This window comes from Pan paniscus, chromosome 14 (assembly GCF_029289425.2).
Source record: "Pan paniscus chromosome 14, NHGRI_mPanPan1-v2.0_pri, whole genome shotgun sequence".
Classification (NCBI taxonomy): domain Eukaryota; kingdom Metazoa; phylum Chordata; class Mammalia; order Primates; family Hominidae; genus Pan; species Pan paniscus.
The window spans coordinates 41965908-41978788 of record NC_073263.2 but is presented as its reverse complement, the minus strand read 5'-3'; the positions used below and the strand labels follow the sequence as shown (position 1 = coordinate 41978788).

Here is a 12881-nt window from a genome sequence, read left to right as displayed (position 1 = left end):
ATATATCATCTCCCTTGATGTTCTGCCCCTGTCTGCCACCAATCAATCTTCATCCAAGAAACATAGTCTAAATTTTCCCCAAGGATCTTCAGGAATGACTCACTGAGTGTAGCTGGAAGTACATGAGAAATTTTATTTCAAACATAAATATTTCCATTATGCCTCCTGAGGGGATACATAAGGTCAGGATATGTCATAGAATTTTGCTTCGCAGCACATAATTTTCTCATTTTCACCACAATTATTTCTCTTCAGCAAACAGGTTAGAGTCCTTGCTAGAATGTTCATTACAAGATTGTTCAGAGTGACAAAAAATGAAAATCAACTCAAATGTCCAACATCAGAGGATGGGTTGAATCAACCATGGCCCACACATATCACTGGAATATGAGACAGGCATTAAAATAAATGATGATGTGAGAACATATTTGTTAATATGGAAAGATGTTAATTTTATATTGTCCATTGAAGAGAATAAATTCAGTAATATGTTCTCTTATACATGTTACATTATATATGAGAGAAATATGTATAAGAAATATATATAAGAACTAAACTATTTGTAATATAAAAGTATGTGTGTATTATAATAGATAAAACATTATAGTTTTTATGTATTTAATACATGATATGCGTAATATTATTTCTTTTGGAAAGTTTTTCCTGATTCCAGATTATATCATGCCTTCTTTTTTTTTTTTTTTTTTTGAGACGGAGTCTCGCTCTGTCGCCCAGGCACTGTGACCTCCGCCTCCCGGGTTCAAGTGGTTCTCCTGCCTCAGCCTCCCAACCAGCTGGGATTACAAGTATGTGCCACCACGCCCAGCTAATTGTTGTATTTTTAGTAGAGATGGGATTTCACCATGTTGACCAGGGTGGTCTCAAACTCCTGACCTCAGGTGATCTGTCCGCCTCGGCCTCCCAAAGTGCTGGGATTATAGGCATGAGCCACCATGCCTAGCCTATGCCCTCTTTTTAAATATTAATATTATCCTAGAATACAGACTTTCCCTTTATAGCACTTATCACAATTGTAAATAAACATGTAATTGCATCATAGTTGTTTGAGCCTGTCTTCCTACCCAATTTTTTTCTTCATTTTGATTTTCTGTATTTTCTAATTTTTCAACAATGGTTATATACTTTTTTAATAAAAAACTTAATAGAATAAAAAATGGAATTGTATTAGTCAGCTTTTGCCGTAATGATGCTGCAATCAATTCCAGAATATCAAAGTCTAAAACAATAAGTCTTCATTTCTCTCCCAGTGTCTGTGGGTCATCTGGGTGGCTCTGTTCCAGACCGTAGGTCAAGTTCAGGTTTTCTCCTATGGAGAGTTAGGCAGAAGGATTAGTTCTCACCTGGGACTTGCTGTTCTCATGGCAGGAGGCAGGAGCACAAGAGAGACCTGCAGAAACATGCAAAGCCTTTTAAAACCTCTGTCAGAATTGGCATTTACATATGCCCACCCTCTATCCGTCAAAACAAATCACGCGGCCAAGCCCAAGGACAATGGAGCAAAGATGTGTATTCTGCCTCCTGTGAGGCATGGTAAGTCACCTGACAACAGGAAGAAATGTGTTATTACAGAGAAGAAGCAAAGATTTGAGTATAATAATCCAATATATCACAATACTAATATTTTCTAGTAACTAAGGCCAGTTTTGTGCTAGTAGTCCAAGTATAAAAGGCAGAATCACAAACAACATCAAGCTCTAAACACAAGGGCTGAGTCCTTGAACTAAACAACAGCTTTTCAAAAACATACACATCAGTGGAGATAATTAGCAACAGTGTCCGAATTTAAGAGTAACAACACAGCAAAGAAAAATAAGCTGACTGTATCAATTGTTGTATGTGGCAGATTGTTGCATTAATAGTCCTCAAAGTTTCACACCAGATTCACATCTCCCTATAAACCAGTTATTTTCAACTGAAGGCAATTTTTCCATGCAAAGGTCATTGGCAATGTTAGAGACATGTTTGTGTGTTATGGTCTGGGGTGTGTGAAGGTTATGGCCTGAACTGTTACTGATATCTGAGGGGTAGAAGCCAGGGATGCTGTTGAATGTCCTACAACGCACAGGATGGCCCACAAGACAAAGAATTTTCCAGCCCCAATATCAGTAGTGTTGCTGTTCAGAAACCCTGCTGTAAATATACACCTTCCCACATTCACTCTTGGTTTGGCCATGTTATTTTTTTTGGCCAGTGTGGCATTACCAAGTATAACACAAACAGGGGTGTAAAAACTGATTGCTCACTGGGGCTTGCTATCTCTGGTTACATTTGGAATCCAGCCACCATAAGAAGAAGCCTGAACTTGTTAAATGCTAGAGACATGGAACACAGTTGCTCCCACTACCCCTGTCAATCACATGAATTAGGCCATCCAGAGCCAATTATCCCTTAGCACACCCACCAGCTACCTGCAGCCATGTGAGTGAACCCAGGCAACTGCCCAGATGAGCATAGACCATATTGACAAACAACAGTATCAGGAGCTAATAAATGATTGTTTTTTTAAGTCACTGCATTTGGAGACAGTTTATTATGAAGCAAAGATATTGTACTTTTGGGAATACAGCACAAGATGCTGTGATCAAAGGACTCAGACATACAATAGTTTAAATAGAAGTTTTCACATAAAAGTCCAGGACTCCTCAACACAGGTTTTCCATCTCTGAGTCCAAAGTGGCTCCTCCAGTTCCTGCTATCACAACTACATCTCAGTCAGCAGAAAGGGAGAAGACACAATGGATGTTCACATAACAATCCTTTCAGGTCAGGACTTGAATGTGCCACATATCATTTTTGTTCATATCCCATCGCCGAAACATAATCACATGGCCACATCTAGCTGCAATAAGAAGCTGAGAAATACTGACTTTAGCTGTGGCAAAATTCTTTGTGCTTAGGAAAACAATCCAGTAGAGTAGAAGAAAAGAAGAATGAATTTTGGAAAACAGTTGACTGCTATAGTGATTTAAACTTCTCACGAAAAATTGTTAATTACATGTACATATCAGATGAGGTGGTCAGGTGGTAGCCTGGGCTATCCAGAAAACTGCTTCAATCCTCCATTTCACTTTGCCATGTCACTTTAAAAATCACTTGCACTTGAATCTGTAACACGATTTATATTTTTTAATGGGGAAAAAGTTGATTTCCATCAAAGTAGAAGATAACATGAATTTTCTTAACACAAATATTTTCTTCTAATTTCCACTATGAAATCCAATTATTTTCCCAAGGAAATATTCCCAGTATATGGAAGTTTTTAAAGCAAAAGTGAGCACCCAGGCCATAGCCTTTGGAATGCTTTAGCATCATTTTTCCATTTTTATCATCTCTCACAAATTTTCTCCGGTATTTTCTAATCCACAGAAAATTTTACACACCTGGGTACCAGATCATAAGGCCTTCTGGACCCTAGTAAGGGTTTAGCTTTAACAGGGTAATATAACCAACATAAAAGAAAACTAGACAAAATGTATGAATGAGAGTACACAGAAAAGGAAATATGAATGACCTATAAACCCAGAAACATGTGTGTCCTCCCCCCATTGAAGAAATAGAAATCAAAAACTACACCGAAATGCCACTTTTCACTTATAGAATTATATGTTTGATAACACATTGTTGGTGAGAATGTAGATAGTTACTCTTATTCATTGCTAATAGGACCATAAATTGTTTAATCCTAGAGAAAAATTATCAGGAACTGTATAATTTTAAAAATGTATATACTCTTTGAGGGGCTGGGCGCTGTGGCTCACACCTGTAATCCCAGCACTTTGGAAGGCCGAGGTGGGTGGATCACGACGTCAGGAGATCGAGACCATCCTGGCTAACACGGTGAAACCCCATCTCTACTAAAAATACAAAAAATTAGCCAGACATGGTGGCAGGCGTCTGTAGTCCCAGCTACTCAGGAGGCTGAGGCAGGAGAATGGCATGAACCCGGGAGGCGGAGGTTGCAGTGAGCCGAGATTGCACCACTGCACTCCAGCCTGGGCGACAGAGCAAGACTCCACCTCAAAAAAAAAAAAAAAAAAGTATATACCCTTTGAGTTAATAATTCCATTTCTAGAAATTTATCTTACTAATATATTTATACACATAATGCTTTAAGATGTTTTTCTGAAGCTTTGTTTGGCCAAGGGAAAAGAGGGAAAAACCTAACTGTTTATTAGCAGGGGATTTGTTAATCATAGTACATCCACACAATGGAATATTATATAGCTATAAAGAAGAACCTATATTAAATAATTTCTGAAATACTCTTTTAATTTGAAAAGGCATAGAGGTAGAGAACACTGTGCATAATGCTGTCATTTGTTTAAAAGGAAGAGAATGTTTGAAACTACACAAAATCGTTAGAAGAATAAACGAGTTGACACCAGTGCTTACCTCTTGGGGGAGATGGGAACCAGGCTGACACAGGATAGAAAAGGAGTGTAAATTTTTCAATAAACATATTTTTGTATTTTTTTATATTTGAACCGTGTGAAGATATTTTCTCTTCAAAGAAAATTACACAGGGTTTGGTGGGTTTTTTGGTTGTCTTTCTTTGTGTTTGAGTCGGATTCTGTCTCTGTTGCCCAGGCTGGAGTGCAGTGGTGTAATTTCAGCTCACTGCAACCTCCACCTGCCAGGCTGAAGTGACTCTTCTGCCTCAGCCTCCTGAGTAGCTAGGACTACAAGAATGCTCCACCACACCTGACCAATTTTTATATTTTTAGTAGAGAGAGTTTCACTATGTTGGCCAGGCTGGTCTTGAACTCCTGACCTCAAGTGATCTATCTGCCCACCTCGGCCTCCCAAAGTGCTGGGATTACAGGCATGAGCCACCATGCCCGGCCTACACAGGGTTTGTTTTTAAGTGAAAAGTACTATATCGCTTGTTGAAGATACTGTATTATATTAATGCAGCCTAAAATTATATTTCTTTATTTTTAATCATTACATCATATTGAGATCTTAGTAAATTAAAGCCTCTATCTCCTTTCTGGATGTACTGCTCTTATATCAAGTCCTTTTATTTGTACCTACTTGATTTTTTTCATCCAAACATACAGCTGTTTTTAAAAAGCTTAAAAACTTTGGCTGGGCGCGGTGGCTCACTCCTGTAATCCTAGCACCTTGGGAGGCTGAGGCGGGTGGATCACGAGGTCAGGAGATCGAGACCATCGTGGCTAACACGGTGAAACTCCGTCTCTACTAAAAATACAAAAAAAAATTAGCCAGGTGTGGTGGCGGGTGCTTGTAGTCCCAGCTACTCAGGAGGCTGAGGCAGGAGAATGGCGTGAACCCGGGAGGCGGAGCTTGCAGTGAGCCGAGATCGTGCCACTGCACTCCAGCCTGGGCGACAGAGACTCCTGTCTCAAAAAAAAAAAAAAAAAAAAACTTAAAGTAAGCTCCCTCCTGTCATTTGCATTTCCTACCATTTTTAATAAGTAAAATCCAGAATAGCACATACTTCCAACAATTATTTACCAATTATTGAGATACTAAAACTAATATTCTGGTACTAAGTTAAATTCTGTGGGTGATACAAAGATTTCATATATGTATAAATGTATATTATATATGTAAATTTTATGTATGTAAATGTATATTGTGTGTGTGTGTGTATATATATAAGTATGTGCGTATACACATACACACATATGCCACAGCTTATATATGATAGTCATATGGTTAAAGTTCTTAGATATACTACTTATTTTTTTTCTTTCTTTCTTTTTTTTTTTTTTTTTCTTTTTGAGACAGAGTCTCGCTGGTCACCCACCTGGAGTGCAGTGGCATGATCTTGGCTCACTGCAAGCTCCGCCTGCTGTGTTCACGCCATTCTCCTGCCTCAGCCTCCTGAAGCTGGGACTACAGGTGCCCACCACCATGCCTGGCTAATTTTTTGTATTTTTAGTAGAGACGGGGTTTCACAGTGTTAGCCAGGATGGTCTCAATCTCCTGACCTCGTGATCCGCCCACCTCGGCCTCCCAAAGTGCTGGGATTACAGGCCTGAGCCACCATGCCTGGCCTACTACTTATATTTTTAAACATTTTGAGTAAAATCTCAATTTGCATTTCCTTAGAAACTTCCAAGTATACAAGGCAGATTTACAAATAGGCAATCTATTTTTAGGGGCTCTCAGCTCTGTCATTCAAAAGAAACAGAATGGTAATTCCTTTCAATAAAAACTAAGCCATCTTTTCCCTAAAATTAAACACATTTCACATAGTTATTAAAACTGGTGAATTTGAGAAGTATATATAATTTTACAGCAATGGCAATAATAAAACTGATTTTTCATCAGGTTTTTTAAAGAGCACGTGCTCATTGCAGAAAACTTGTAAAATACACAGACATACAAAGAAGAAAATTAATGTCACCTGTAACCTCACAAGTTAGAGATACCCACTGCTAACATTCCAGTTCAACACCAGCCAGTCATCCTAACCAGTTAACATTAACTCCATGTCAAACCATCAGCTTTGACTTTTGTCAGTGTTCTAAAGCTGACTGGAGTTCATTCTTACTCACTAAGACTGGTTTTCTCATCTACTCATGAGACCTTCAGCAACTCAGCTTTACCTCCAGATATTGATTTAACCTAGAAGATCAAGAGAGGTGAGAGATTCATCCAGAGTGTGGGAGTGGGGAGGGCAGGTTCCACATCAGAAGGAAGGGCAGCACTTCCCTTCCCCTGCCTGTCCAGCACATTTTGGGATGTCTTGTGTCTGCTCATCCAAGTCTCCTCTGCCTCCCCTTTAGGCCACATCATGGGTGTGGCTCCGAGTTATGAGTTCTGACCAGCACCCAGAAAGGGATGGAAACTCCTGGAATTAGGGGTAGAGAGAAGGAAGGGCAGAAAACAAAGGGGATAAGTAAAGCAATCTTCTCGACCAACATGCATTTCTTCAAGTCCTAAAGTGGAAAAACACAAGAATCAGTGATAAGTGATGATAGAGCATTGATAAAATATGGGGAAATCAGAAACATCTTAACCACAGTTCACTTCTATTATCTGAGTATAATAAAACTATCTGCACTTTAATGTCTGTGAACCCATGACTACTCATCCTCAGTTTCTCCTTCCTCAGCTCCCATGGCACTCTATCACCAAATCCTGTCAATCACATCCCCCAAGTTGGCCTTAAATGTAATGCTTTCTATCTCCACTGCCACCATAATCTTTCACGAGAATTTATCTGGTCTCCCTGCTTCCACACCTGCCTCCCACAATCAGTGGTCTTTGGGAAAAGAAAGACCATGGCATATCAGTTTCCTGGTCAAAACTCATCAAACTTCCCAGTTGCCCAAATGCTGGGCATGCCCCACAAAGTCGCACGTGATCTGGCCACCAACCTGCAACTTCATCCCACTGCTCCTGCTCTCACCCTCGACTCCAGCCCCCTGATCTTTTTCCAGGTCCTTCCACAGGCCGGTCTCTCCCCTCTCGGGGCCTTCCACAAGCTCATGTCTGCCTGGAGGCACCTCCCATGTCTCTGCCACCACTCCCTTCTTAATCTTTAGGTCTCAGTTTAAACATCACAGAGAGTAACAAGGAATCACACCTAGGTGTTAAGAAACACATCAAAATGTTACAGTTCTTTCTCCGGGGAGAGATTCTGGAGGGTTTTTTTTTTTTAATACTAACGTGTATTTCCTAAATTAACTACAATAAAACTAGGTTGTTTTCACAATCAGAAAAAAAAAAAAAAAAAAAAAAACCTCTGCTAATCATTTTCCTAGCCTGCAGAGTGTTGTCATAGTTGATGGTCCCAGCACCTCTGTGAAGTAAGGTAGTACAGGCACAACACCTCACTGCTGCTGCGCTTCGCACTTCTGCCACTCTGTCTTTCTCCAGGAGCAGCATCTCCCTATTTCCAGATACTCTTTCATTGCCTCGTGTGACCAAACACACTTTCCCCTTTGTTCAGAATGCACTCACCCTGCTCCTGCTCCAAGTCTTGACAGGATCCCAGCTCATCTTTTTAGCTCAGCTCAAAACATCACCTCTAGATGGAGCTTAAGGTCCCAGCAGAATAACTTTCTTTGGCCTCCATATTCCAATGACTCTGGGTTCTTTTCTCTGCAAGAGCACCTTGTTCTTTGCTCTGGGATTTGTCCCTGAATAATGACTCTGTTCCCTGGAACAGGAGCAGGACCCAGTCTTCTTCCCCATTGTACCCCCAGGACCCAGGCCAGTGCCTAGCAGAGAGAAAATATTCAACTGCTGTGTATTGAATGAATAAATGAACTCGATTATAAAGGTAAGGAAATTGAGGCACAAAGACTTAAGTAACCTGATAAATTTGCAACCTCTTCACTCATTTTCTTTTTAATTTGAGAGATACTTCAATACAAAATAAAGTTATTAAAATAGGAACAGGACCAAATTTAAAATACATTGAAAACATTCAAGGGCCCAGCTTATAAATGGTGAAGCAGAATATGCAGAGGCTTCCTGACTACAAGCTCAGTGCTTTTCAACTGCACCATGCTTTACCAAAAGTGGGTCTATGTAATCTGTTGTTGACTGGCAGGGTTTATCTCTTATTTATTGTTTAGGTGACTTCAATCTTCAGAGTTGAACCAGAATACACTCGGGGCAGCATGTTTTCCCACTAATATTTTGCTACAGACACAACCGTGAAACCTATGGCTTCTGTCCAGTGAACCCCCTCAGTCACCACAATTGCACAATGAAGCAAATGCAATGTATAAACAAAATGGCTTGAAACACAGAACATAGACTTAGAAGTTACAGCCACATAAAGCAGTGAGATACTTAAGCTAGTGTGACCCCTGACTGTTCTGAACACGCCGACCAACACATTTATCCAGTGGCCAGTTAGCCCCCAGAAAGCAGCTCACCGACATGACTTGGCAGTACTCCCTGGGGCTACACTCATTCCTGGTGGCACCAGGCAGGGTGCCAGGCATCACCCTCTGCATGCAAGACAGCAGGGCAAGGTGCCCAAGGCTTTGAGACAAAAACATCTGTCGAAGTCACCAAGTTGTCGGTTGCCTGAGTTCACCCCGCTGGGTGAGTACACTGCCAGGCCATTTCCAGGATCAGTCCCTGTCCCTGTGAGGGACATTGCAAGCTCCAGAACCCAAGCCCAAGGGTCAGCTGACATGGAAACAAATGCAAAAGCCTCCCCATCACCATCAGCAGGTGGATAAGGGTTGGGGGCAGAAGCTAAGCCCCTCCTGACTCATGCTAAGATCCGAAACATAAGGCTTGAGCCATTTCTAGATGACAGCAAAGCAACTTGTAGAAATGCAAATTAAAAAAACTTGTCTCATAATCTTTTTTTTTAACTGTGCCTTTTCAACAAGATGCCAAATAATAGCTTGATTAATTTTTTTTTTTTTTTTCACAGAAAAGACTGCTTCTGGAAGTGGGCTTTTTCCTTTTTTGTTGTCTTATTTTGTTGGTTTTTTAATAGGCTTAGAACAATTCAGGGACAGAAGGGTCCTTAAATATCATCCCCTCCAGCCCCCTGACCCATGGAGTGGCTGCAGTGTTTTCTACTGATTTAGTCACTACTGTGCTTTATAACAGAGCCATCGAGATATGCAAGAATCAGGCAGAGCAAGTGTTAGCTAAAGCAAGTTAGCTCACCTTACCAGAAGGAATTTAAAGTTCAGAATCAAATTCCTTATGAATGAACTGTCCAAAGGGATTCCTAATCACTTTGCCATTCGATGCACCACCTTATTTTTTTTATTTTCATTATTATTATTTTTTTAGTATTTATTGATCATTCTTGGGTGTTTCTCGGAGAGGGGGATGTGGCAGAGTCATAGGATAATAGTGGAGAGAAGGTCAGCAGATAAACACGTGAACAAAGGTCTCTGGTTTTCCTAGGCAGAGGTCCCTGCGGCCTTCCGCAGTGTTTGTGTCCCTGGGTACTTGAGATTAGGGAGTGGTGATGACTCTTAACCAGTATGCTGCCTTCAAGCATCTGTTTAACAAAGCACATCTTGCACCGCCCTTAATCCATTTAACCCTGAGTGGACACAGCACATGTTCCAGAGAGCACGGGGTTGGGGGTAAGGTTATAGATTAACAGCATCCCAAGGCAGAAGAATTTTTCTTAGTACAGAACAAAATGGAGTCTCCTATGTCTACTTCTTTCTACACAGACACAGTAACAATCTGATCTCTCTTTCTTTTCCCCACATTTCCCCCTTTTCTTTTCGACAAAACCCCCATCGTCATCATGGCCCATTCTCAATGGTCGCTGTCTCTTCGGAGCTGTTGGGTACACCTCCCAGACGGGGCGGCCGGGCAGAGGCGCTCCCCACTTCCCAGACGGGGCGGCCGGGCAGAGACGCTCCCCACTTCCCAGATGGGGCGGCCGGGCAGAGGCGCTCCCCACTTCCCAGACAGGGCGGCCGGGCGGAGGCGCTCCCCACTTCCCAGACGGGGCGGCCGAGCAGAGACACTCCTCACCTCCCAGACGGGGCAGCGGGGCAGAGGCGCTCCTCACTTCCCAGATGGCACCACCTTATTTTTATAATCAGAATGGATACCTACTTCACATGATGCTTATGCCTATATTGCAATCTGTAGAAACAATGTGATTATTTGGAGGGTAATAGCAATATGACCAATTTATTTCCAAATATCCTATTTGCTAGTCAGCAAATGAATCAATACACAGTAACTTTTCCTGTGTGGTCTACTTCCCATGGGCACATCTATATTTGTTTATTCATTCAATCAAAATACTTAAATTCCCACTATACATTAGGCACCATGCCAGACACTAGATTTATATAATGCTGCATAAGAGACAGAACCTTCCCTCAGGAAACTTAAGAGTTTAGCTGGAGACTCTTCATCCATCAAATCTGTCCGTTCTAAACATGGGGAAGGTATAGACACTCCAGGTTCATGATGCACGGAGGTGGTAGAGCAGAAACCATGACCATGCTGGCCTCAAGAGAGCCCAACACTAGCCTCAGAGAACTCAGGGGAAGCACTGGTATTTGTAACATATGTCTTTGGTTGTTTTTCTATTTTAAATCACTCACCTCGAGTCAGGTTATAAATTCTTGAAGATTAAAATGGATAGTCATCACAATGCAATAGCAGAGTTTTATGTACTGGGTAATAAGAAGTCATAAAGCTCATCACAGGAAGAGTGCCATAATGCAAATAGCATCCCCCAAATCAAAGGCCAAATCTGGATCATAAGGCTGATCCTTTGCAGCTTGCAAAGTTGGTTGCTGCAAATGTATCACTAGAACTGTGTGACAGCGATGGTCACCTAAAATGGAATTTTACCTGGTCAATGTCACTTTTATTTTAATCATCCCCAGCTCAGTATCCTTGGTGTGATCTCTCTATAGGCAAATCTTTTTCCCTTGGTTTTTCATGTGTATAAATTCAGAACCTATTTTCCAAATGGGCATTTGGCTGTGTGATTTGGCTCACTCACACAACTAAGATGGCAGAAGTATCCTGAACTCTACGTGTAGTCCACGGAGACATTCCATGCGGATGTACTGTTTCACAGGAAGCTAGCTGTTGGGTTAAGAAAACATATAGGCCAAACATACAATGACATCAGGCCTCCTTCCCTGAGGCCAGCTGCATGTTTGATGTGGTGACATTCTAAAGCCATGTGATGCCAATTTCAGTTGTATGATTCATATTGTTAACCTTTGGAAATGCTGAACATAAATGAATGACCCTAAATTCTACCCAGCTGTACAAGAAGCACTATTTGTAAATAGTCTCTTCCCTGTCATCATCCTCTAACTTAAAGAAATTCTTTAGTTAGTTCAGCAATGTAGGCAATTAGTTCAATAGTTCATCAAGCAACTACAGTCACAACTTGCAAACTGCTTTAGCTCAGCTCCCCTCTGCTAACAATGGACCTAATCAGCATTTATCCTATAGTATCATTATCCAAAAATATCTGCTTAACAGAAGTGAATCAGAAGCAATAGCTTCAAGGATTGGAAGTCAACCAAGTTCCCTTTATGCTAGCCCCTCATCACCAAGAAAGAAGACATCCTTCAAATCCATTATGAATTATCATTTGAATTCTCACACACTCTTCTATCATGCAACTACAGACAGTGTTTGGAGAGATGGGCCAGCACCATCCTGAGATCACTTGCTGTCCTTTCAAAATAAAATATGAGAAATGCTAGCATAGTTTTGATGCTGATTAGATTTCCCATGACCTATGTTCAGAAAAGTCATAAGCAATGGCACTTGTCTTGAAAATCTTTTTCTGATACAGACTCGTGAAGTAGGAATAATTTTGATATCTATGTAGAAGTTAACTTTAGTGCAATAGAAAAATTAATGAGCACGCACCATGCAACATGTAAATGTTCAATGAGTCCTTACAACAGGGATGGTAGCAGAGGTCAAATGTTTATAGCAATACTTCTGAGAGTAACTCATGGCTTAATTCTTTTATTAACACTTCTAGTCATAATTCCCGAACAAGCAAGACAGTGAGTGATTGACCCAAATTCAATCTTCATTGCATTTTCCCCCACATCTTTCATTCTCAAAAGACCAGTCAGCTTGATTTTTAATTTTTTGGGATATCTCAAATAGACAGACTTCATATAAAGTATCCATTTTAAGCACATAGTGAATTCCAGATGTGATCACAACTGCATATCTAAAGAGCCACCTGATGCTGACTGAGCATTTCCTCTGTGTCAGCCACCATGTTTAGTGCTTTATGGACCAGTTCTCTTAATCTCACACCAGCCCTATTGTTTTATATGATATTGTATTATATATTATTTTAGGTTATTTTTCTATTATTATTCCTGTTTCTTAGATGATGAGACTGAATCACAGAGATTTTCGTTACCTCTCTGCAGTCA

The 12881-nt window shown here is 40.8% G+C and overlaps 1 long non-coding RNA gene across 1 annotated transcript in view; it reads right to left on the bottom strand.

Moving 5' to 3' along the window:
* Nucleotides 1-357: 357 nt before the first annotated feature.
* Nucleotides 358-12881, bottom strand: part of LOC130540762 (uncharacterized) — a 50922-nt gene continuing 38398 nt past the window's right edge. Inside the window, exon 3 of the long non-coding RNA XR_008954754.2 lies at nucleotides 358-1408. This is a non-coding gene — a long non-coding RNA (uncharacterized LOC130540762). The remainder of the gene's footprint in view (nucleotides 1409-12881) is intronic.